The 14,669-nt window shown below is 52.6% G+C and overlaps 30 non-coding genes and 28 pseudogenes across 30 annotated transcripts in view; all 58 read left to right on the top strand.

Moving 5' to 3' along the window:
* The first annotated feature begins 20 nt into the window (after nt 1-20).
* On the top strand, nt 21-139 carry LOC143952729 (5S ribosomal RNA). Its single transcript, XR_013267878.1, has one exon. It is a non-coding gene; the product is annotated as a 5S ribosomal RNA (ribosomal RNA).
* A 109-nt stretch (nt 140-248) lies between these two features.
* LOC143950514 (5S ribosomal RNA) lies at nt 249-367 on the top strand. Its single transcript, XR_013265874.1, has one exon. It is a non-coding gene; the product is annotated as a 5S ribosomal RNA (ribosomal RNA).
* A 109-nt stretch (nt 368-476) lies between these two features.
* On the top strand, nt 477-595 carry LOC143954837 (5S ribosomal RNA; annotated as a pseudogene).
* A 109-nt stretch (nt 596-704) lies between these two features.
* Nucleotides 705-813, top strand: LOC143949082 (5S ribosomal RNA; annotated as a pseudogene).
* Nucleotides 814-1,139: 326 nt separating this feature from the next.
* LOC143943753 (5S ribosomal RNA) lies at nt 1,140-1,258 on the top strand (annotated as a pseudogene).
* A 109-nt stretch (nt 1,259-1,367) lies between these two features.
* Nucleotides 1,368-1,486, top strand: LOC143953608 (5S ribosomal RNA). Its single transcript, XR_013268674.1, has one exon. It is a non-coding gene; the product is annotated as a 5S ribosomal RNA (ribosomal RNA).
* A 327-nt stretch (nt 1,487-1,813) lies between these two features.
* On the top strand, nt 1,814-1,922 carry LOC143949263 (5S ribosomal RNA; annotated as a pseudogene).
* A 109-nt stretch (nt 1,923-2,031) lies between these two features.
* On the top strand, nt 2,032-2,150 carry LOC143955001 (5S ribosomal RNA; annotated as a pseudogene).
* Nucleotides 2,151-2,259: 109 nt separating this feature from the next.
* Nucleotides 2,260-2,378, top strand: LOC143952543 (5S ribosomal RNA). Its single transcript, XR_013267710.1, has one exon. It is a non-coding gene; the product is annotated as a 5S ribosomal RNA (ribosomal RNA).
* Nucleotides 2,379-2,487: 109 nt separating this feature from the next.
* On the top strand, nt 2,488-2,596 carry LOC143948660 (5S ribosomal RNA; annotated as a pseudogene).
* A 109-nt stretch (nt 2,597-2,705) lies between these two features.
* LOC143952199 (5S ribosomal RNA) lies at nt 2,706-2,824 on the top strand. Its single transcript, XR_013267399.1, has one exon. It is a non-coding gene; the product is annotated as a 5S ribosomal RNA (ribosomal RNA).
* Nucleotides 2,825-2,933: 109 nt separating this feature from the next.
* LOC143949816 (5S ribosomal RNA) lies at nt 2,934-3,041 on the top strand (annotated as a pseudogene).
* A 326-nt stretch (nt 3,042-3,367) lies between these two features.
* On the top strand, nt 3,368-3,486 carry LOC143952670 (5S ribosomal RNA). Its single transcript, XR_013267824.1, has one exon. It is a non-coding gene; the product is annotated as a 5S ribosomal RNA (ribosomal RNA).
* Nucleotides 3,487-3,595: 109 nt separating this feature from the next.
* On the top strand, nt 3,596-3,714 carry LOC143954065 (5S ribosomal RNA). The gene has a single exon (XR_013269090.1). It is a non-coding gene; the product is annotated as a 5S ribosomal RNA (ribosomal RNA).
* A 109-nt stretch (nt 3,715-3,823) lies between these two features.
* On the top strand, nt 3,824-3,942 carry LOC143947224 (5S ribosomal RNA; annotated as a pseudogene).
* A 110-nt stretch (nt 3,943-4,052) lies between these two features.
* Nucleotides 4,053-4,171, top strand: LOC143947645 (5S ribosomal RNA; annotated as a pseudogene).
* Nucleotides 4,172-4,280: 109 nt separating this feature from the next.
* Nucleotides 4,281-4,399, top strand: LOC143952587 (5S ribosomal RNA). The gene has a single exon (XR_013267750.1). It is a non-coding gene; the product is annotated as a 5S ribosomal RNA (ribosomal RNA).
* A 109-nt stretch (nt 4,400-4,508) lies between these two features.
* Nucleotides 4,509-4,627, top strand: LOC143951725 (5S ribosomal RNA). The gene has a single exon (XR_013266970.1). It is a non-coding gene; the product is annotated as a 5S ribosomal RNA (ribosomal RNA).
* A 109-nt stretch (nt 4,628-4,736) lies between these two features.
* LOC143953960 (5S ribosomal RNA) lies at nt 4,737-4,855 on the top strand. Its single transcript, XR_013268994.1, has one exon. It is a non-coding gene; the product is annotated as a 5S ribosomal RNA (ribosomal RNA).
* Nucleotides 4,856-5,143: 288 nt separating this feature from the next.
* Nucleotides 5,144-5,262, top strand: LOC143945052 (5S ribosomal RNA; annotated as a pseudogene).
* A 288-nt stretch (nt 5,263-5,550) lies between these two features.
* Nucleotides 5,551-5,669, top strand: LOC143950905 (5S ribosomal RNA). The gene has a single exon (XR_013266227.1). It is a non-coding gene; the product is annotated as a 5S ribosomal RNA (ribosomal RNA).
* A 109-nt stretch (nt 5,670-5,778) lies between these two features.
* LOC143953701 (5S ribosomal RNA) lies at nt 5,779-5,897 on the top strand. The gene has a single exon (XR_013268759.1). It is a non-coding gene; the product is annotated as a 5S ribosomal RNA (ribosomal RNA).
* Nucleotides 5,898-6,006: 109 nt separating this feature from the next.
* On the top strand, nt 6,007-6,126 carry LOC143947666 (5S ribosomal RNA; annotated as a pseudogene).
* A 109-nt stretch (nt 6,127-6,235) lies between these two features.
* On the top strand, nt 6,236-6,354 carry LOC143954346 (5S ribosomal RNA). The gene has a single exon (XR_013269346.1). It is a non-coding gene; the product is annotated as a 5S ribosomal RNA (ribosomal RNA).
* A 109-nt stretch (nt 6,355-6,463) lies between these two features.
* On the top strand, nt 6,464-6,572 carry LOC143949571 (5S ribosomal RNA; annotated as a pseudogene).
* A 109-nt stretch (nt 6,573-6,681) lies between these two features.
* Nucleotides 6,682-6,790, top strand: LOC143948675 (5S ribosomal RNA; annotated as a pseudogene).
* A 326-nt stretch (nt 6,791-7,116) lies between these two features.
* LOC143954679 (5S ribosomal RNA) lies at nt 7,117-7,235 on the top strand. Its single transcript, XR_013269644.1, has one exon. It is a non-coding gene; the product is annotated as a 5S ribosomal RNA (ribosomal RNA).
* A 109-nt stretch (nt 7,236-7,344) lies between these two features.
* LOC143947124 (5S ribosomal RNA) lies at nt 7,345-7,463 on the top strand (annotated as a pseudogene).
* Nucleotides 7,464-7,572: 109 nt separating this feature from the next.
* On the top strand, nt 7,573-7,681 carry LOC143949354 (5S ribosomal RNA; annotated as a pseudogene).
* A 109-nt stretch (nt 7,682-7,790) lies between these two features.
* Nucleotides 7,791-7,909, top strand: LOC143945379 (5S ribosomal RNA; annotated as a pseudogene).
* Nucleotides 7,910-8,018: 109 nt separating this feature from the next.
* LOC143950513 (5S ribosomal RNA) lies at nt 8,019-8,137 on the top strand. The gene has a single exon (XR_013265873.1). It is a non-coding gene; the product is annotated as a 5S ribosomal RNA (ribosomal RNA).
* Nucleotides 8,138-8,246: 109 nt separating this feature from the next.
* On the top strand, nt 8,247-8,365 carry LOC143951208 (5S ribosomal RNA). The gene has a single exon (XR_013266501.1). It is a non-coding gene; the product is annotated as a 5S ribosomal RNA (ribosomal RNA).
* A 109-nt stretch (nt 8,366-8,474) lies between these two features.
* On the top strand, nt 8,475-8,583 carry LOC143949374 (5S ribosomal RNA; annotated as a pseudogene).
* Nucleotides 8,584-8,909: 326 nt separating this feature from the next.
* Nucleotides 8,910-9,028, top strand: LOC143944307 (5S ribosomal RNA; annotated as a pseudogene).
* Nucleotides 9,029-9,137: 109 nt separating this feature from the next.
* LOC143953314 (5S ribosomal RNA) lies at nt 9,138-9,256 on the top strand. The gene has a single exon (XR_013268408.1). It is a non-coding gene; the product is annotated as a 5S ribosomal RNA (ribosomal RNA).
* Nucleotides 9,257-9,583: 327 nt separating this feature from the next.
* LOC143949262 (5S ribosomal RNA) lies at nt 9,584-9,692 on the top strand (annotated as a pseudogene).
* A 109-nt stretch (nt 9,693-9,801) lies between these two features.
* LOC143955000 (5S ribosomal RNA) lies at nt 9,802-9,920 on the top strand (annotated as a pseudogene).
* A 109-nt stretch (nt 9,921-10,029) lies between these two features.
* Nucleotides 10,030-10,148, top strand: LOC143953215 (5S ribosomal RNA). Its single transcript, XR_013268318.1, has one exon. It is a non-coding gene; the product is annotated as a 5S ribosomal RNA (ribosomal RNA).
* A 109-nt stretch (nt 10,149-10,257) lies between these two features.
* LOC143951205 (5S ribosomal RNA) lies at nt 10,258-10,376 on the top strand. Its single transcript, XR_013266499.1, has one exon. It is a non-coding gene; the product is annotated as a 5S ribosomal RNA (ribosomal RNA).
* Nucleotides 10,377-10,485: 109 nt separating this feature from the next.
* On the top strand, nt 10,486-10,594 carry LOC143949733 (5S ribosomal RNA; annotated as a pseudogene).
* Nucleotides 10,595-10,703: 109 nt separating this feature from the next.
* LOC143945365 (5S ribosomal RNA) lies at nt 10,704-10,822 on the top strand (annotated as a pseudogene).
* Nucleotides 10,823-10,931: 109 nt separating this feature from the next.
* Nucleotides 10,932-11,050, top strand: LOC143954595 (5S ribosomal RNA). The gene has a single exon (XR_013269572.1). It is a non-coding gene; the product is annotated as a 5S ribosomal RNA (ribosomal RNA).
* Nucleotides 11,051-11,159: 109 nt separating this feature from the next.
* Nucleotides 11,160-11,278, top strand: LOC143953095 (5S ribosomal RNA). Its single transcript, XR_013268209.1, has one exon. It is a non-coding gene; the product is annotated as a 5S ribosomal RNA (ribosomal RNA).
* Nucleotides 11,279-11,387: 109 nt separating this feature from the next.
* LOC143953127 (5S ribosomal RNA) lies at nt 11,388-11,506 on the top strand. The gene has a single exon (XR_013268238.1). It is a non-coding gene; the product is annotated as a 5S ribosomal RNA (ribosomal RNA).
* Nucleotides 11,507-11,615: 109 nt separating this feature from the next.
* On the top strand, nt 11,616-11,734 carry LOC143954288 (5S ribosomal RNA). Its single transcript, XR_013269293.1, has one exon. It is a non-coding gene; the product is annotated as a 5S ribosomal RNA (ribosomal RNA).
* Nucleotides 11,735-11,842: 108 nt separating this feature from the next.
* Nucleotides 11,843-11,961, top strand: LOC143954855 (5S ribosomal RNA; annotated as a pseudogene).
* Nucleotides 11,962-12,070: 109 nt separating this feature from the next.
* LOC143954847 (5S ribosomal RNA) lies at nt 12,071-12,189 on the top strand. Its single transcript, XR_013269761.1, has one exon. It is a non-coding gene; the product is annotated as a 5S ribosomal RNA (ribosomal RNA).
* Nucleotides 12,190-12,298: 109 nt separating this feature from the next.
* LOC143944438 (5S ribosomal RNA) lies at nt 12,299-12,417 on the top strand (annotated as a pseudogene).
* A 109-nt stretch (nt 12,418-12,526) lies between these two features.
* On the top strand, nt 12,527-12,645 carry LOC143944872 (5S ribosomal RNA; annotated as a pseudogene).
* Nucleotides 12,646-12,754: 109 nt separating this feature from the next.
* On the top strand, nt 12,755-12,863 carry LOC143948786 (5S ribosomal RNA; annotated as a pseudogene).
* A 109-nt stretch (nt 12,864-12,972) lies between these two features.
* LOC143951321 (5S ribosomal RNA) lies at nt 12,973-13,091 on the top strand. The gene has a single exon (XR_013266604.1). It is a non-coding gene; the product is annotated as a 5S ribosomal RNA (ribosomal RNA).
* Nucleotides 13,092-13,200: 109 nt separating this feature from the next.
* Nucleotides 13,201-13,319, top strand: LOC143952206 (5S ribosomal RNA). The gene has a single exon (XR_013267405.1). It is a non-coding gene; the product is annotated as a 5S ribosomal RNA (ribosomal RNA).
* A 111-nt stretch (nt 13,320-13,430) lies between these two features.
* LOC143943666 (5S ribosomal RNA) lies at nt 13,431-13,549 on the top strand (annotated as a pseudogene).
* A 109-nt stretch (nt 13,550-13,658) lies between these two features.
* LOC143952363 (5S ribosomal RNA) lies at nt 13,659-13,777 on the top strand. Its single transcript, XR_013267547.1, has one exon. It is a non-coding gene; the product is annotated as a 5S ribosomal RNA (ribosomal RNA).
* A 109-nt stretch (nt 13,778-13,886) lies between these two features.
* LOC143945540 (5S ribosomal RNA) lies at nt 13,887-14,005 on the top strand (annotated as a pseudogene).
* Nucleotides 14,006-14,114: 109 nt separating this feature from the next.
* On the top strand, nt 14,115-14,233 carry LOC143950817 (5S ribosomal RNA). Its single transcript, XR_013266149.1, has one exon. It is a non-coding gene; the product is annotated as a 5S ribosomal RNA (ribosomal RNA).
* A 109-nt stretch (nt 14,234-14,342) lies between these two features.
* Nucleotides 14,343-14,461, top strand: LOC143954680 (5S ribosomal RNA). The gene has a single exon (XR_013269645.1). It is a non-coding gene; the product is annotated as a 5S ribosomal RNA (ribosomal RNA).
* A 110-nt stretch (nt 14,462-14,571) lies between these two features.
* Nucleotides 14,572-14,669, top strand: part of LOC143953673 (5S ribosomal RNA) — a 119-nt gene continuing 21 nt past the window's right edge. Inside the window, exon 1 of the ribosomal RNA XR_013268732.1 lies at nt 14,572-14,669. This exon is cut by the window's right edge and continues 21 nt beyond it. This is a non-coding gene — a ribosomal RNA (5S ribosomal RNA).

Here is a 14,669-nt window from a genome sequence, read left to right as displayed (position 1 = left end):
TGTAAGTAGGGTTCAAGATTGCCTACGGCCACATCACCCTGAATGCGCTCAATCTCGTCTGATCTCGGATGCTAAGTAGGGTCGAGCCTGGTTAGTACCTGGATGGGAGACCGCCTGGGAATACCAGGTGCCGTAGGCTTTTTTCCATTATGTTGTTGGCTTTGGCGACCTGCTGTATTTTTCCTCTCGATTGCCAGAGGTGACCACCTTGGCTTTTGTCAAGAGAGTTGTAAGCAGGGTGCAAGATCGCCTACGGCCACATCACCCTGAATGCGCTCGATCTCGTCTGATCTCGGATGATAAGCAGGGTCGGGCCTGGTTAGTACCTGGATGGGAGACCGCCTGGGAATACCAGGTGCTGTAGGCTTTTTTCCATTATGTTGTTGGCTTTGGCGACCTGCTGTATTTTTCCTCTCGATTGCCCGAGGTGACCACCTTGGCTTTTGTCAATAGAGTTGTAAGTAGGTTGCAAGACCGCCTATGGCCACATCACCCTGAATGCGCTCGATCTCGTCTGATCTCGGATGCTAAGCAGGGTCGCGCCTGGTTAGTACCTGGATGGGAGACCGCCTGGGAATACCAGGTGCCGTAAGTTTTTTTCCATTATGTTGTTGGCTTTGGCGACCTGCTGTATTTTTCCTCTCGATTGCCCGAGGTGACCACCTTGGCTTTTGTCAAGAGAGTTGTAAGTAGGGTGCAAGATCGCCTACAGCCACATCACCCTGAATGCGCTCGATCTCGGATGCTAAGCAGGGTCGGGCCTGGTTAGTACCTCGATGGGAGACCGCCTGGGAATACCAGGTGCAGTAGCCTTTTTTCCATTATGTTGTTGGCTTTGGCGACCTGCTGTATTTTTCCTCTCGATTGCCCGAGGTGACCACCTTGGCTTTTGTCAAGAGAGTTGTAAGTAGGGTTCAAGATTGCCTACGGCCACATCACCCTGAATGCGCTCAATCTCGTCTGATCTCGGATGCTAAGCAGGGTCGAGCCTGGATGGGAGACCGCCTGGGAATACCAGGTGCCGTAGGCTTTTTTCCATTATGTTGTTGGCTTTGGCGACCTGCTGTATTTTTCCTCTCGATTGTCCGAGGTGACCACCTTGGCTTTTGTCAAGAGAGTTGTAAGTAGGGTGCAAGATTGCCTGCAGCCACATCACCCTGAATGAGCTCGATCTCGTCTGATCTCGGATGCTAAGCAGGGTCGGGCCTGGTTAGTACCTGGATGGGAGACCGCCTGGGAATACCAGGTGCCGTAGGCTTTTTTCCATTATGTTGTTGGCTTTGGCGACCTGCTGTATTTTTCCTCTCGATTGCCCGAGGTGACCACCTTGGCTTTTGTCAAGAGAGTTGTAAGTAGGGTGCAAGACCGCCTACGGCCACATCACCCTGAACGCGCTCGATCTCGTCTGATCTCGGATGCTAAGCAGGGTCGCGCCTGGTTAGTACCTGGATGGGAGACCGCCTGGGAAAACCAAGTGCCGTAGGCTTTTTTCCATTATGTTGTTGGCTTTGGCGACCTGCTGTATTTTTCCTCTCGATTGCCCGAGGTGACCACCTTGGCTTTTCTCAAGAGAGTTGTAAGTAGGGTGCAAGATCGCCTACAGCCACATCACCCTGAATGCGCTCGATCTCGGATGCTAATCAGAGTCCGGCCTGGTTAGTACCTGGATGGGAGACCGCCTGGGAATACCAGGTGCCATAGGCTTTTTTCCATTATGTTGTTGGCTTTGGCGACCTGCTGTATTTTTCCTCTCGATTGCCCGAGGTGACCACCTTGGCTTTTCTCAAGAGAGTTGTAAGTAGGTTGCAAGATCGCCTACAGCCACATCACCCTGAATGCGCTCGATCTCGGATGCTAATCAGGGTCGGGCCTGGTTAGTACCTGGATGGGAGACCGCCTGGGAATACCAGGTGCCATAGGCTTTTTTCCATTATGTTGTTGGCTTTGGCGACCTGCTGTATTTTTCCTCTCGATTGCCCGAGGTGACCACCTTGGCTTTTGTCAAGAGAGTTGTAAGTAGGGTGCAAGATCGCCTGCAGCCACATCTCCCTGAATGCGCTCGATCTCGTCTGATCTCGGATGCTAAGCAGGGTCGGGCCTGGTTAGTACCTGGATGGGAGGCCGCCTGGGAATACCAGGTGCCGTAGGCTTTTTTCCATTATGTTGTTGGCTTTGGCGACCTGCTGTATTTTTCCTCTCAATTGCCCGAGGTGACCACCTTGACTTTTGTCAAGAGAGTTGTAAGCAGGGTGCAAGATCGCCTACGGCCACATCACCCTGAATGCGCTCGATCTCGTCTGATCTCGGATGATAAGCAGGGTCGGGCCTGGTTAGTAGCTGGATGGGAGACCGCCTGGGAATACCAGGTGCTGTAGGCTTTTTTCCATTATGTTGTTGGCTTTGGCGACCTGCTGTATTTTTCCTCTCGATTGCCCGAGGTGACCACCTTGGCTTTTGTCAAGAGAGTTGTAAGTAGGGTGCAAGATCACCTACAGCCACATCACCCTGAATGCGCTCGATCTCGGATGCTAAGCAGGGTCGGGCCTGGTTAGTACCTGGATGGGAGACCGTCTGGGAATACCAGGTGCCGTAGGCTTTTTTCCATTATGTTGTTGGCTTTGGCGACCTGCTGTATTTTTCCTCTCGATTGCCCGAGGTGACCACCTTGGCTTTTGTCAAGAGAGTTGTAAGTAGGGTGCAAGACCGCCTACGGCCACATCACCCTGAATGCGCTCGATCTCGTCTGATCTCGGATGCTAAGCAGGGTCGCGCCTGGTTAGTACCTGGATGGGAGATCGCCTGGGAATACCAGGTGCCGTAGGCTTTTTTCCATTATGTTGTTGGCTTTGGCGACCTGCTGTATTTTTCCTCTCGATTGCCCGAGGTGACCACCTTGGCTTTTGTCAAGAGAGTTGTAAGTAGGGTGCAAGATCGCCTACAGCCACATCTCCCTGAATGCGCTCGATCTCGGATGCTAAGCAGGGTCGGGCCTGGTTAGTACCTGGATGGGAGACCGCCTGGGAATACCAGGTGCGTTGGCTTTTTTCCATTATGTTGTTGGCTTTGGCGACCTGCTGTATTTTTCCTCTCGATTGCCCGAGGTGACCACCTTGGCTTTTGTCAAGAGAGTTGTAAGTAGGGTTCAAGATTGCCTACGGCCACATCACCCTGAATGCGCTCAATCTCGTCTGATCTCGGATGCTAAGCAGGGTCGAGCCTGGATGGGAGACCGCCTGGGAATACCAGGTGCCGTAGGCTTTTTTCCATTATGTTGTTGGCTTTGGCGACCTGCTGTATTTTTCCTCTCGATTGTCCGAGGTGACCACCTTGGCTTTTGTCAAGAGAGTTGTAAGTAGGGTGCAAGATTGCCTGCAGCCACATCACCCTGAATGCGCTCGATCTCGTCTGATCTCGGATGCTAAGCAGGGTCGGGCCTGGTTAGTACCTGGATGGGAGACCGCCTGGGAATACCAGGTGCCGTAGGCTTTTTTCCATTATGTTGTTGGCTTTGGCGACCTGCTGTATTTTTCCTCTCGATTGCCCGAGGTGACCACCTTGGCTTTTGTCAAGAGAGTTGTAAGTAGGGTGCAAGACCGCCTACGGCCACATCACCCTGAACTCGCTCGATCTCGTCTGATCTCGGATGCTAAGCAGGGTCGCGCCTGGTTAGTACCTGGATGGGAGACCGCCTGGGAATACTAGGTGCCGTAGGCTTTTTTCCATTATGTTATTGGCTTTGGCGACCTGCTGTATTTTTCCTCTCGATTGCCCGAGGTGACCACCTTGGATTTTGTCAAGAGAGTTGTAAGTAGGGTGCAAGATTGCCTACTGCCACATCACCCTGAATGCGCTCGATCTCGTCTGATCTCGGATGCTAAGCAGGGTCGGGCCTGGTTAGTACCTGGATCGGAGACCGCCTGAGAATACTAGGTGCCGTAGGCTTTTTTCCATTATGTTGTAGGGCTTTGGCGACCTGCTGTATTTTTCCTCTCGATTGCCTGAGGTGACCACCTTGGCTTTTGTCAAGAGAGTTGTAAGTAGGGTGCAAGATCGCCTACTGCCACATCACCCTGAATGCGCTCGATCTCGTCTGATCTCGCATGCTAAGCAGGGTCGGGCCTGGCTAGTACCTGGATGTGAGACCGCCTGGGAATACCTTGTGCCGTAGGCTTTCTTTCATTATGTTGTTGGCTTTGGCGACCTGCTGTATTTTTCCTCTCGATTGCCCGAGGTGACCACCTTGGCTTTTGTCAAGAGAGTTGTAAGTAGGGCGTAAGATTGCCTACGGCCACATCACCCTGAATGCGCTCGATCTCCTCTGATCTCGGATGCTAAACAGGGTCGAGCCTGCTTAGTACCTGGATGGGAGACCGCCTGGGAATACCAGGTGCCGTAGGCTTTTTTCCATTATGTTGTTGGCTTTGGCGACCTGCTGTATTTTTCCTCTCGATTGCCCGAGGTGACCACCTTGGCTTCTGTCAAGAGAGTTGTAAGTAGGGTGCAAGATCGCCTACGGCCACATCACCCTGAATGCGCTCGATCTTGTCTGATCTCGGATGCTAAGCAGGGTCGGGCCTGGTTAGTACCTGGATGGGAGACCGCTTGGGAATACCAGGTGCCGTAGGCTTTTTTCCATTATGTTATTGGCTTTGGCGACCTGCTGTATTTTTCCCCTCGATTGCCCGAGGTGACCACCTTGGCTTTTGTCAAGAGAGTTGTAAGTAGGGTGCAAGATCGCCTACGGCCACATCACCCTGAATGCGCTCGATCTCGTCTGATCTCGGATGCCAAGCAGGGTCGGGCCTGGTTAGTACCTGGATGGGAGAACGCCTGGGAATACCAGGTGCCGTAGGCTTTTTTCCATTATGTTGTTGGCTTTGGCGATCTGCTGTATTTTTCCTCTCGATTGCCCGAGGTGACCACCTTGGCTTTTGTCAAGAGAGTTGTAAGTAGGGTGCAAGATCTCCTACGGCCACATCACCCTGAATGCGCTCAATCTCATCTGATCTCGGATGCTAAGCAAGTGCAAGATTGCCTACGGCTAAGCAGCGTCAGGCCTGGTTAGTACCTGAAAGGGAGACCGCCTGGGAATACCAGGTGCCGTAGGCTTTTGTCAAGAGAGTTGTAAGTAGGGTGCAAGATCGCCTACGGCCACATCACCCTGAATGCGCTCGATCTCGTCTGATCTCGGATGCCAAGCAGGGTCGGGCCTGGTTAGTACCTGGATGGGAGAACGCCTGGGAATACCAGGTTCCGTAGGCTTTTTTCCATTATGTTGTTGGCTTTGGCGACCTGCTGTATTTTTCCTCTCGATTGCCCGAGGTGACCACCTTGGCTTTTGTCAAGAGAGTTGTAAGTAGGGTGCAAGATCTCCTACGGCCACATCACCCTGAATGCGCTCAATCTCATCTGATCTCGGATGCTAAGCAAGTGCAAGATTGCCTACGGCTAAGCAGCGTCAGGCCTGGTTAGTACCTGAAAGGGAGACCGCCTGAGAATACCAGGTGCCGTAGGCTTTTGTCAAGAGAGTTGTAAGTAGGACACAAGATCGCCTACGGCCACATCACCCTGAATGCGCTCGATCTCGTCTGATCTCGGATGCTAAGCAGGGTTGGGCCTGGTTAGTACCTGGATGGGAGACCGCCTGCGAATACCAGGTGCTGTAGGCTTTTTTCCATTATGTTGTTGGCTTTGGCGACCTGCTGTATTTTTCCTCTCGATTGCCCGAGGTGACCACCTTGGCTTTTGTCAAGAGAGTTGTAAGTAGGGTGCAAAGCCGCCTACAGCCAGAACACCCTGAATGCGCTCGATCTCGTCTGATCTCGGATGCTAAGCAGGGTCGGGCCTGGTTAGTACCTGGATGGGAGACCGCCTGGGAATACCAGGTGCCGTAGGCTTTTTTCCATTATGTTGTTGGCTTTGGCGAACTGCTGTATTTTTCCTTTCGATTGCCCGAGGTGACCACCTTAGCTTTTGTCAAGAGAGTTGTAAGTAGGACGCAAGATCGCCTAGGGCCACATCACCCTGAATGCGCTCGATATCATCTGATCTCGGATGCTAAGCAGGGTCGGGCCTGGTTGGTACCTGGATTGGGAGACCGCCTGGGAATATCAGGTGCCGTAGGCTTTTTACCATTATGTTGTTGGCTTTGGCGACCTGCTGTATTTTTCCTCTCGATTGTCCGAGGTGACCACCTTGGCTGTTGTCAAGAGAGTTGTAAGTAGGGTGCAAGATTGCCTACGGCCATATCACCCTGAATGCGCTCGATCTCGTCTGATCTCGGATGCTAAGCAGGGTCAGGCCTGGTTAATACCTGGATGGTAGACCGCCTGGGAATACCAGGTGCCGTAGGCTTTTTTCCATTATGTTGTTGGCTTTGGCGACCTGCTGTATTTTTCCTCACAATTGCCCGAGGTGACCACCTTGGCTTTTGTCAAGAGAGTTGTAAGTAGGGTTCAAGATTGCCTACTGCCACATCACCCTGAATGCGCTCGATCTCAGATGCTAAGCAGGGTCGGGCCTGGTTAGTACCTGGATGGTAGACCGCCTGGGAACACCAGGTGCCGTAGGCTTTTTTCCATTATGTTGTTGGCTTTGGCGACCTGCTGTATTTTTCCTCTCGATTGCCCGAGGTGACCACCTTGGCTTTTGTCAAGAGAGTTGTAAGTAGGGTGCAAGATCGCCTACAGCCACATCACCCTGAATGCGCTCGATCTCAGATGCTAAGCAGGGTCGGGCCTGGTTAGTACCTGGATGGGAGACCACCTGGGAATACCAGGTGCCGTAGGCTTTTTTCCATTATGTTGTTGGCTTTGGCGACCTGCTGTATTTTTCCTCTCGATTGCCCGAGGTGACCACCTTGGCTTTTGTCAAGAGAGTTGTAAGTAGGGTTCAAGATTGCCTACGGCCACATCACCCTAAATGCGCTCAATCTCGTCTGATCTCGGATGCTAAGCAGGGTCGATCCTGGATGGGAGACCGCCTGGGAATACCAGGTGCCGTAGGCTTTTTTCCATTATGTTGTTGGCTTTGGCGACCTGCTGTATTTTTCCTCTCCATTGTCCGAGGTGACCACCTTGGCTTTTGTCAAGAGAGTTGTAAGTAGGGTGCAAGATCGCCTGCGGCCACATCACCCTGGATGCGCTCGATCTCGTCTGATCTCGGATGCTAAGAAGGGTCGGGCCTGGTTAGTACCTGGATGGGAGACTGCCTGGGAATACCAGGTGCCGTAGGCTTTTTTCCATTATGTTGTTGGCTTTGGCGACCTGCTGTATTTTTCCTCTCGATTGCCCGAGGTGACCACCTTGGCTTTTGTCAAGAGAGTTGTAAGTAGGGTGCAAGACCGCCTATGGCCACATCACCCTGAATGCGCTCGATCTCGTCTGATCTCGGATGCTAAGCAGGGTCGCGCCTGGTTAGTACCTGGATGGGAGACCGCCTGGGAATAAAAGTTGCCGTAGGCTTTTTTCCATTATGTTGTTGGCTTTGGCGACCTGCTGTATTTTTCCTCTCGATTGCCCGAGGTGACCACCTTGGCTTTTGTCAAGAGAGTTGTAAGACGGGAGCAAGATCGCCTACAGCCACATCACCCTCAATGCGCTCGATCTCGGATGCTAAGCAGGGTCGGGCCTGGTTAGTACCTGGATGGGAGACCGCCTGGGAATACCAGGTGCCATAGGCTTTTTTCCATTATGTTGTTGGCTTTGGCGACCTGCTGTATTTTTCCTCTCGATTGCCCGAGGTGACCACCTTGGCTTTTGTCAAGAGAGTTGTAAGTAGGGTTCAAGATTGCCTACGGCCACATCACCCTGAGTGCGCTCAATCTCGTCTAATCTCGGATGCTAAGTAGGGTCGAGCCTGGTTAGTACCTGGATGGGAGACCGCCTGGGAATACCAGGTGCCGTAGGCTTTTTTCCATTATGTTGTTGGCTTTGGCGACCTGCTGTATTTTTCCTCTCGATTGCCCGAGGTGACCACCTTGGCTTTTGTCAAGAGAGTTGTAAGCAGGGTGCAAGATCGCCTACGGCCACATCACCCTGAATGCGCTCGATCTCGTCTGATCTCGGATGATAAGCAGGGTCGGGCCTGGTTAGTACCTGGATGGGAGACCGCCTGGGAATACCAGGTGCTGTAGGCTTTTTTCCATTATGTTGTTGGCTTTGGCGACCTGCTGTATTTTTCCTCTCGATTGCCCGAGGTGACCACCTTGGCTTTTGTCAATAGAGTTGTAAGTAGGTTGCAAGACCGCCTATGGCCACATCACCCTGAATGCGCTCGATCTCGTCTGATCTCGGATGCTAAGCAGGGTCGCGCCTGGTTAGTACCTGGATGGGAGACCGCCTGGGAATACCAGGTGCCGTAGGCTTTTTTCCATTATGTTGTTGGCTTTGGCGACCTGCTGTATTTTTCCTCTCGATTGCCCGAGGTGACCACCTTGGCTTTTGTCAAGAGAGTTGTAAGTAGGGTGCAAGATCGCCTACAGCCACATCACTCTGAATGCGCTCGATCTCGGATGCTAAGCAGGGTCGGGCCTGGTTAGTACCTCGATGGGAGACCGCCTGGGAATACCAGGTGCAGTAGCCTTTTTTCCATTATGTTGTTGGCTTTGGCGACCTGCTGTATTTTTCCTCTCGGTTGCCCGAGGTGACCACCTTGGCTTTTGTCAAGAGAGTTGTAAGTAGGGTTCAAGATTGCCTACGGCCACATCACCCTGAATGCGCTCAATCTCGTCTGATCTCGGATGCTAAGCAGGGTCGAGCCTGGATGGGAGACCGCCTGGGAATACCAGGTGCCGTAGGCTTTTTTCCATTATGTTGTTGGCTTTGGCGACCTGCTGTATTTTTCCTCTCGATTGTCCGAGGTGACCACCTTGGCTTTTGTCAAGAGAGTTGTAAGTAGGGTGCAAGATTGCCTGCAGCCACATCACCCTGAATGCGCTCGATCTCATCTGATCTCGGATGCTAAGCAGGGTCGGGCCTGGTTAGTACCTGGATGCGAGACCGCCTGGGAATACCAGGTGCCGTAGGCTTTTTTCCATTATGTTGTTGGCTTTGGCGACCTGCTGTATTTTTCCTCTCGATTGCCCGAGGTGACCACCTTGGCTTTTGTCAAGAGAGTTGTAAGTAGGGTGCAAGACCGCCTACGGCCACATCACCCTGAACGCGCTCGATCTCGTCTGATCTCGGATGCTAAGCAGGGTCGCGCCTGGTTAGTACCTGGATGGGAGACCGCCTGGGAATACCAAGTGCCGTAGGCTTTTTTCCATTATGTTGTTGGCTTTGGCGACCTGCTGTATTTTTCCTCTCGATTGCCCGAGGTGACCACCTTGGCTTTTCTCAAGAGAGTTGTAAGTAGGGTGCAAGATCGCCTACAGCCACATCACCCTGAATGCGCTTGATCTCGGATGCTAATCAGGGTTCGGCCTGGTTAGTACCTGGATGGGAGACCGCCTGGGAATACCAGGTGCCATAGGCTTTTTTCCATTATGTTGTTGGCTTTGGCGACCTGCTGTATTTTTCCTCTCGATTGCCCGAGGTGACCACCTTGGCTTTTCTCAAGAGAGTTGTAAGTAGGGTGCAAGATCGCCTACAGCCACATCACCCTGAATGCGCTCGATCTCGGATGCTAATCAGGGTCGGGCCTGGTTAGTACCTGGATGGGAGACCGCCTGGGAATACCAGGTGCCATAGGCTTTTTTCCATTATGTTGTTGGCTTTGGCGACCTGCTGTATTTTTCCTCTCGATTGCCCGAGGTGACCACCTTGGCTTTTGTCAAGAGAGTTGTAAGTAGGGTGCAAGATCGCCTGCAGCCACATCTCCCTGAATGCGCTCGATCTCGTCTGATCTCGGATGCTAAGCAGGGTCGGGCCTGGTTAGTACCTGGATGGGAGGCCGCCTGGGAATACCAGGTGCCGTAGGCTTTTTTCCATTATGTTGTTGGCTTTGGCGACCTGCTGTATTTTTCCTCTCAATTGCCCGAGGTGACCACCTTGACTTTTGTCAAGAGAGTTGTAAGCAGGGTGCAAGATCGCCTACGGCCACATCACCCTGTATGCGCTCGATCTCGTCTGATCTCGGATGATAAGCAGGGTCGGGCCTGGTTAGTAGCTGGATGGGAGACCGCCTGGGAATACCAGGTGCTGTAGGCTTTTTTCCATTATGTTGTTGGCTTTGGCGACCTGCTGTATTTTTCCTCTCGATTGCCCGAGGTGACCACCTTGGCTTTTGTCAAGAGAGTTGTAAGTAGGCTGCAAGACCGCCTATGGCCACATCACCCTGAATGCGCTCGATCTCGTCTGATCTCGGATGCTAAGCAGGGTCGCGCCTGGTTAGTACCTGGATGGGAGACCGCCTGGGAATACCAGGTGCCGTAGGCTTTTTTCCATTATGTTGTTGGCTTTGGCGACCTGCTGTATTTTTCCTCTCGATTGCCCGAGGTGACCACCTTGGCTTTTGTCAAGAGAGTTGTAAGTAGGGTGCAAGATCACCTACAGCCACATCACCCTGAATGCGCTCGATCTCGGATGCTAAGCAGGGTCGGGCCTGGTTAGTACCTGGATGGGAGACCGTCTGGGAATACCAGTTGCCGTAGGCTTTTTTCCATTATGTTGTTGGCTTTGGCGACCTGCTGTATTTTTCCTCTCGATTGCCCGAGGTGACCACCTTGGCTTTTGTCAAGAGAGTTGTAAGTAGGGTGCAAGACCGCCTACGGCCACATCACCCTGAATGAGCTCGATCTCGTCTGATCTCGGATGCTAAGCCGGGTCGCGCCTGGTTAGTACCTGGATGGGAGATCGCCTGGGAATACCAGGTGCCGTAGGCTTTTTTCCATTATGTTGTTGGCTTTGGCGACCTGCTGTATTTTTCCTCTCGATTGCCCGAGGTGACCACCTTGGCTTTTGTCAAGAGAGTTGTAAGTAGGGTGCAAGATCGCCTGCGGCCACATCACCCTGAATGCGCTCGATCTCGTCTGATCTCGGATGGTAAGCAGGGTCGGGCCTGGTTAGTACCTGGATGGGAGACCGTTTGGGAATACCAGGAGCCGTAGGCTTTTTTCCATTATGTTGTTGGCTTTGGCGACCTGCTGTATTTTTCCTCTCGATTGCCCGAGGTGACCACCTTGGCTTTTGTCAAGAGAGTTGTAAGTAGGGTGCAAGATCGCCTGCGGCCACATCACCCTGCATGCGCTCGATCTCGTCTGATCTCGGATGGTAAGCAGGGTCGGGCCTGGTTAGTACCTGGATGGGAGACCGTCTGGGAATACCAGGTGCCGTAGGCTTTTTTCCATTATGTTGCTGGCTTTGGCGACCTGCAGTTTTTTTCCTCTCGATTGCCCGAGGTGACCACCTTGGCTTTTGTCAAGAGAGTTGTAAGTAGGGTGCAAGACCGCCTACGGCCACATCACCCTGAATGCGCTCGATCTTGTCTGATCTCGGATGCTAAGCAGGGTCGGGCCTGGTTAGTACCTGGATGGGAGACCGCCTGGGAATACTAGGTGCCGTAGGCTTTTTTCCATTATGTTGTTGGCTTTGGCGACCTGCTGTATTTTTCCTCTCGATTGCCCGAGGTGACCACCTTGGCTTTTGTCAAGAGAGTTGTAAGTAGGGTGCAAGATCGCCTACGGCCACATCACCCTGAATGCGCTCGATCTCGTCTGATCTCGGATGCTAAGCAGGGTCGGGCCTGGTTAGTACCTGGATGCGAGACCGCCAGGGAATACCAGGTGCCGTAGGCTTTTTTCCATTATGTTGTTGGTTTGGCGACCTGCTGTATTTTTCCTCTCGATTGCCCGAGGTGACCACCTTAGCTTTTGTCAAGAGAGTTGTAAGTAGGGTGCAAGATCGCCTACGGCCACATCACACTGAATGTGCTCGATCTCGTCTGATCTCGGATGCTAAGCAGCGTCGGGCCTGGTTAGTACCTGGATGGGGGACTGCCTGGGAATACCAGGTGCCGTAGGCTTTTTTCCATTATGTTGTTGGCTTTGGCGACCTGCTGTATTTTTCCTCTCGTTTGCCCGAGGTGACCACCTTGGCTTTTGTCAAGAGAGTTGTAAGTCGGGTGCAATGTCGCCTACGGCCACATCACCCTGAATGCGCTCGATCTCGTCTGATCTCGGAGGCTAAGCAGGGTCGGGCCTGGTTAGTACCTGGATGGGAGACCGCCTGGGAATACCAGGTGCCGTAGGCTTTTTTCCATTATGTTGTTGGCTTTGGCGACCTGCTGTATTTTTCCTCTCGATTGCCCGAGGTGACCACCTTGGCTTTTGTCAAGAGAGTTGTAAGTAGGGGGCAAGATCACCTACAGTCACATCACCCTGAATGCGCTCGATCTCGTCTGATCTTGGATGCTAAGCAGGGTCGGGCCTGGTTAGTACCTGGATGGGAGACCGCCTGGGAATACCAGGTGCCGTAGGCTTTTTTCCATTATGTTGTTGGCTTTGGCGACCTGCTCTATTTTTCATCTCGATTGCCCGAGGTGACCACCTTGGCTTTTGTCAAGAGAGTTGTAAGTAGGGTGCAAGATCGCCTATGGACACATCACCCTGAATGCGCTCGATCTCGTCTGATCTCGGATGCTAAGCAGGGTCGGGCCTGGTTAGTACCTGGATGGGAGACAGCCTGGGAATACCAGGTGCCGTAGGCTTTTATCCATTATGTTGTTGGCTTTGGCGACCTGCTGTATTTTTCCTCTCGATTGCCCGAGGTGACCACCTTGGCTTTTGTCAAGAGAGTTGAAAGTAGGGTGCAAGATCGCCTACAGCCACATCACCCTGAATGCGCTCGATCTCGGATGCTAAGCAGGGTCGGGCCTGGTTAGTACCTGGATGGGAGACTGCCTGGGAGTACCAGGTGCCGTAGGCTTTTTTCCATTATGTTGTTGGCTTTGGCGACCTGCTGTATTTTTCCTCTCGATTGCCCGAGGTGACCACCTTGGCTTTTGTCAAGAGAGTTGTAAGTAGGGTGCAAGATCGCCTACGGCCACCTCACCCTGTATGCGCTCGATCTCGTCTGATCTCGGATGCTAAGCAGGGTCGGGCCTGGTTAGTACCTGGATGGGAGACCGCCTGGGAATACCAGGTGCCGTAGGCTTTTTTCCATTATGTTGTTGGCTTTGGCGACCTGCTGTATTTTTCCTCTCGATTGCCCGAGGTGACCACCTTGGCTTTTGTCAATAGAGTTGTAAGTAGGGTGCAAGATCGCCTACGGCCACATCACCCTGAATGCGCTCGATCTCGTCTGATCTCGGATGCTAAGCAGGGTTGGGCCTGGTTAGTACCTGGATGGGAGACAGCCTGGGAATACCAGGTGCCGTAGGCTTTTTTCCATTATGTTGTTGGCTTTGGCGACCTGCTGTATTTTTTTCCTCTCGATTGCCCGAGGTGACCACCTTGGCTTTTGTCAAGAGAGTTGTAAGTAGGGTGCAAAATCGCCTACAGTCACATCACCCTGAATGCGCTCGATCTCGTCTGATCTCGGATGCTAAGCAGGGTCGGGTCTGGTTAGTACCTGGATGGGAGACCGCCTGGGAGTACCAGGTGCCGTAGGCTTTTTTCCATTATGTTGTTGGCTTTGGCGACCTGCTGTATTTTTCCTCTCGATTTCCCGAGGTGACCACCTTGGCTTTTGTCAAGAGATTTGTAAGTAGGGTGCAAGATCGCCTACGGCCACATCACCCTGAATGCGCTCGATCTTGTCTGATCTCGGATGCTAAGCAGGGTTGGGCCTGGTTGGTACCTGGATGGGAGACCGCCTGGGAATACCAGGTGCCGTAGGCTTTTTTCCATTATGTTGTTGGCTTTGGCGACCTGCTGTATTTTTCCTCTCGATTGCCCGAGGTGACCACCTTGGCTTTTGTCAAGAGAGTTGTAAGAAGGGTGCAGGATCGCCTACGGCCACATCACCCTGAATGAGCTCAATCTCGTCTGATCTCGGATGCTAAGCAGGGTCGGACTTGGTTAGTACCTGGATGGGAGACCGCCTGGGAATACCAGGTGCCGTAGGCTTTTTTCCATTATGTTGTTGGCTTTGGCGACCTGCTGTATTTTTACTCTCTATTGCCCGAGGTGACCACCTTGGCTTTTGTCAAGAGAGTTGTAAGTAGAGGGCAAGATCGCCTACAGCCACATCACCCTGAATGCGCTCGATCTCGTCTGATCTCGGATGCTAAGCAGGGTTGGGCCTGGTTAGTACCTGGATGGGAGACCGCCTGGGAATACCAGGTGCCGTAGGCTTTTTTCCATTATGTTGTTGGCTTTGGCGACCTGCTGTATTTTTACTCTCGATTGCCCGAGGTGACCACCTTGGCTTTTGTCAAGAGAGTTGTAAGAAGGGTGCAGGATCGCCTACGGCCACATCACCCTGAATGCGCTCAATCTCGTCTGATCTCGGATGCTAAGCAGGGTCGGACTTGGTTAGTACCTGGATGGGAGACCGCCTGGGAATACCAGGTGCCGTAGGCCTTTTTCCATTATGTTGTTGGCTTTGGCGACCTGCTGTATTTTTCCTCTCGATTGCCCAAGGTGACCACCTTGGCTTTTGTCAAGAGAGTTGTAAGTAGGGTGCAAAGATCGCCTACGGCCACATCACCCTGAATGCGCTTGATCTCATCTGATCTCGGATGCTAAGCAGGGTCGGGCCTGGTTAGTACCTGGATGCGAGACCGCCTGG

The sequence above is a fragment of the Lithobates pipiens genome, unplaced genomic scaffold (assembly GCF_037356315.1).
Source record: "Lithobates pipiens isolate NorthernLeopardFrog02 unplaced genomic scaffold, aLitPip1_a1.2 Scaffold_30, whole genome shotgun sequence".
NCBI lineage: Eukaryota > Metazoa > Chordata > Amphibia > Anura > Ranidae > Lithobates > Lithobates pipiens.
The sequence above is the reverse complement of the archived record's forward strand: the minus strand, read 5'-3'. Positions and strand labels throughout refer to the sequence as shown.